The sequence below is a fragment of the Lytechinus variegatus genome, chromosome 8, assembly GCF_018143015.1.
Source record: "Lytechinus variegatus isolate NC3 chromosome 8, Lvar_3.0, whole genome shotgun sequence".
NCBI lineage: Eukaryota > Metazoa > Echinodermata > Echinoidea > Temnopleuroida > Toxopneustidae > Lytechinus > Lytechinus variegatus.
Window position 1 is genome coordinate 43,464,384 of NC_054747.1, and position 4,901 is coordinate 43,469,284.

Here is a 4,901-nt window from a genome sequence, read left to right on the forward strand (position 1 = left end):
ATATTCGATTATCAATCACATTATTGACCCTTTACCAAAGCTATACACAGGCTTTAAATACTCATGTCCAATTTTCCTGAACTAGGTCGATAAAATTCCAAAGTTAAGATGACATCTCAAAAACTTTGGTTAAAGATTTCAATTTTGATAACCAAACATGGTCAAATTTTATTGACCATAAATGACCATTGGCCTTGACAATGTGACCTGAAACTCATTGTCAGTGGTACTTGATTACCCTTATGTTCAAGTTCATGAAATAGGATCATGATGATGACACTTAAAAAAATTAACAGTTCAGATTTCAGTGCTGTGACCTTTGACTTTGATCATGTGACCTGACAGGCTGACACTAATGTAAGATTATCAGCAATTTAACTTTTGTACAAGTTTCATAAAATAGGCCCTTATATTTTTAAAGTTATGACATAAAAAAAAACTTAGACCCTAAATGAACTTGATCATTCAACCTGGACACTCATGCAAGATGATCAGTGATACTTCGTTACACTTATGTCCAAGTTTCATGAACTAGGTCCATATACTTCCTAACTCCTAAGTTATGACGACATTTCAAAAACTTAACCTTGGTTAAGATTTCAATGTTGACGACGACGCCGCCATAGTCGGAAAAGCAACGCCTATACATGTAGTAAAGCAAATCCCTACCATCACAGAGAGTTGTGAAATTTCGAAACAGGAACAAGTAACCAACATTTATTTTTCAAAAATAAGAACACTTTGCATATATTTTGCCTTTTCACACCTATAGACAAATATCAGAAAAATATGAACAAGAGCCAAAAATGTCCACAAATCTCTTGCATGAAGTGCATATACTAGCGTCCATATAGCTGCATATAAGTATTCCTTTGTATTAGTTGGAACTTGGAAACAGTATCAAACGGAAGGCACATGGCAAGAAAATGATTTGTTATAAATATAAAAATATATCAATCTGAGTTTGATGAATAGCACAAGGTGATAAAGCAGGAGTTGGAATGTCATGATAAATTTTGAAAGCACACACTATATAAACCTGAGTTGGCTGTATTAGCAGACATGTCATAATACATGAAAGACATTTTCGTGTAATATATACCCATGATCAGAATAAAATGGGTTTTTTAATGACTCGTATGAGGCAATATTAAGGCTTATTTCCAAACAAAAAAAAGGTATCACACTTAAACCTGCTTTTCTGCACGTCTTCGAGATGCGCGGACATCTTTCAGCTTCTGGCCCATGCGTGCACGTACTTGGCCCATGGAAGTGCAGGGAAGTTTGCTTGTTGTGTGTGCTGAATATAAGAAAATGAAAGGACACAAAAACTGGCTCAAAGTCTCAAACTTTTATCAAAGACTCTACATCATATATAGATATTAATTAAAGCCCAGTCAAGTTCCGTCTGTTTGTGACTGTTGGTTACTCAGCTGCAGTGGAGTATCTAAGAGTCACAAACACAACAAAAAACCATGCATACCCATGAAACAGGATTATAATATTAGGGGCGGATAAGTTAAAGCAAGAAAATCAAGATTTCAGGCTCGGTAATCTTATTTCTATAGTCCTACTTGATTGAAAATATCTTATGAAATGACAAGGAAGTGACTTAACCCTAAATAGACTGGGCTATTTCGACGCCTAAAAACCTAAAAAGACGGGGGGGGGGGGGGGCTGATTCAGCCCCCCTTATGATCTCGGCCGTTGATCGCCCGATCACGACGAAAATTGGCACACGCGTTACCCATGGCATAATCTACAAAACTATAACATCAAATTCGTCAAAAAATCTCATGTCTCATTAATTATGCTAATTTATGCGTAAAATCATAAGTTTGCTCTAATTAATAAAATAATGCCCCTGAAATGCTAATTTTTGTTTCACATACTCTAGATAGGCATCTGATCAAATTGATTTTAAAAAAATTTCAAAATCAAATTTATTTTCTTATGTATTCTATTGTTTTCTAAATTTCTTATGTATTTCCTTGTTTTTCAACTTTTTGTTTTTTATTGTTTTTTCAATGGAAATTGTCGGTGACTTTATTTTGACCATAAACAAGATAAAATTAATTGATTTTAAGCAGTAAAAGGAAAAATAATGAAACATTTATGAATTTTGGCTAAGAACACTATTTGCATTGGATTTGTACACAAATTCACGTTTTTGAGTAATTTTGGGTCTGCATATATATGGATATATCCTCACACACATCATTTCATAGCCCCTTCTACTAGAATTTACCATAACGCAAATCTGTGTGTGAGACACAGTGTTATTTTTGAATGTTGATATGCCAGGGCTGGCAATGGAAATTCATCCGTTTAGAGTGCCAATATCCTACAATGATATACCAAGAGAGTCAGAAAAAAACTAACATAAAAAAAAATCACCAATTTAATGAAAAAGCATGTCCGGAAAACATAACTCTCATCTCATATAGATGTATGTCCTGAAAGAGCATCTACTCCATCATAATTTCAGATACCATTTTTATGTGGTATATGTTTAATCTTCGATAATTGAGAGGTATTCTTTGTTGTGATGTAAAATTCTATTTGCACCAAAAGCATGAATGCAATGCTCTGGAGAAGATACTCTTTCTGGACATATGAGAATTTTGTTTTCTGGTCCTGATTTTTCATTCAATTGGCCACAGAATCTTGCCGTAAATAATAAACTATTAAACTGACCTTCATGGTTCCGCTGGTCTTCAGTCTTTTTCTTCTTTAGAAGCTCTGCCATAGCAGATCTGTCAGCTTTCCCAACCTGCAACCAAAAATGGAAATAAAATATGAACAGATGGAATATGTTTAGAATTTTTAAAATTAAAATTTAATTTAGCCCCCCCCCCCCCCGCTCAACATTTTTCAAGACCATCCAGCTGCGATTTTTTGGGGTGACCGCGCCGCGCCACTCACATTTAAGTCTCGCATATCTTCTGAGTTCAAATTTGCGACACCTGGGTATGCGATCATGTGCAAATCCAATGCAATTCTGTATCTAGACTAGGAATCCAGACAAAATTCATAAGTGTATCATTATTTTTAGTTTTTCTAATGAATTTTCTTTTATTGAAGTAGTACCACCAATACTTTCCAATTCCATCATTTTTTTTTCAAGTAGAAATTTAAGAGCAATTTTTTGAATCACCACTGGCAGCGATATCAAGTTATGTATAAGTCATTTTTTTTGCAAATCACAGAATAAAGTCTGGCCTGCTTCAGGTAAACACTTATCACTTTGGACTAAATTTCCTGGCTAGTATGCTTCAAAATTTCCTGATCCATGCACGTCTTAAAAATTAAAGTTGAATGTAAAGTTTCAACGTACCCTCTTTCTCACATCTTTTTTTGAGGTTGAAGCCTCATCCTCCATGTCCTCATCTGTGGCATCAGACTCATCCATAGCCTCATCTACTCTGGTTGCGGTGTTTAGGAACTCCTTCTCTTTCTTTAGTACATCAGCTTTTTTTCTGTAAGGGACAGGCACATTAAGGACAGACATAAATAATCAGAGTAATTTCAAAGAGCCATTTATGAAATGCATTGTAAAAATGGGGTTTTAGCATTATTAGAATTATTACTACAGAGTACAGACAAGTTATCAAATCAGAATTCAGACACCAGTTTTTAAGTTATAGACGTAAATAATTTTATCTGAATTCTGTACACATAAACTATTTTGAGTTGTAGACATATTTTTCAGTAGATCTAAATAAGATAATTATTATTTAAAAACTAGTAAGAATCTTTCACATCATTAAATTTGTCCCCAAATTTGTTAATTAGCCGATGTAATGCTAATCCAGTCTAGCCAGGAGGCTTCTAGAGAGTAAAAATCATTTACTAACGTAACTTACTCTCATACGAAGCCAGGGCTTCTATTGTATACATGTGCATGTAGGCAGCCAAAACCTGAAACTTTTGCCCCCGAGATTTCTACTTTCTCTCTAAAAGATCTAGCCCTAAATCATGTACCTGGGATACAACTTCATTTCCGACATTTCTATGCTATGGATTTTATTTTTAGACAAGAATTCATTAAAAAAATGAAAAAAAATATCATGAAAAAAAAGAGACTTGCCCGATGTTTACACCGCCATCTTGTTTTCTATTGTTCTTCACCCACGATACGGACGCTTGAGTCGCGTAACGTGGGTGAGAGTAGCCAGGCGGCTTCTAGAGAGTAAAAATCATTTACTAACGTAAGGTTACTCTCATACGAAGCCAGGTCTTCCTTCTCATAGACGCGTGCGTCGGGTAACGTTGGCGAAGAACAATAGGAAGTAAGATGGCGGCGTAAACATCGGGCAAGTCTCTTCCGTCTTTTCACAATATTTCTCTCATTTTTTTGATGAATTCTTGTTCAAAAATAACGAGAGCGTAGAAATGTCGGAAATGAAGATTTTTCAATGTACATGATTTAGGGCTAGATCTTTTCTATTAAGGAAAGTAGAAATCTTGGGGGTGAAAGTTTCAGGTGGTTTGGCTTCCGTCGTGTGGGTCAATGAGAAGGAAGACCTGGCTTCGGATGAGAGTAACCTTACGTTAGTAACTGATTTTTACTCTCTAGAACTAGAAGCCGCCTGGCTAGTCTTGAGGACGCAATGATGATGATTTTTTTTTAGATATGTCATATACTTCTTCATCATTGACGTCTTGACACTCTCTCCATAGTGCCTTAAGCGAAGGACCAAAACAAAGATGAATTTCCCTAGAAAATCCATCTTTTTAAACCAAAATCACACGAATTCTATTCATTCTTACACCTTCCTACGCCTAATGCGTAAGAAGGTTTTAAATATTATTATAAAAAATATAAAAAAATGAAGATTTCTTACCTAACTGATTCCGCGTAGACCCCCCGTTCCACATGTAAACAACGGAAATACAAT

General features: G+C 35.3%; 1 long non-coding RNA gene across 1 annotated transcript; it reads right to left on the reverse strand.

Annotated features, from left to right (window-relative positions):
• Positions 1–1,107: 1,107 nt before the first annotated feature.
• On the reverse strand, positions 1,108–3,365 carry LOC121419781. The gene is made up of 3 exons (XR_005970623.1): positions 3,338–3,365; positions 2,698–2,773; positions 1,108–1,300 (listed from the first exon to the last, which is right to left on the reverse strand). It is a non-coding gene; the product is annotated as an uncharacterized LOC121419781 (long non-coding RNA).
• Positions 3,366–4,901: the final 1,536 nt, after the last annotated feature.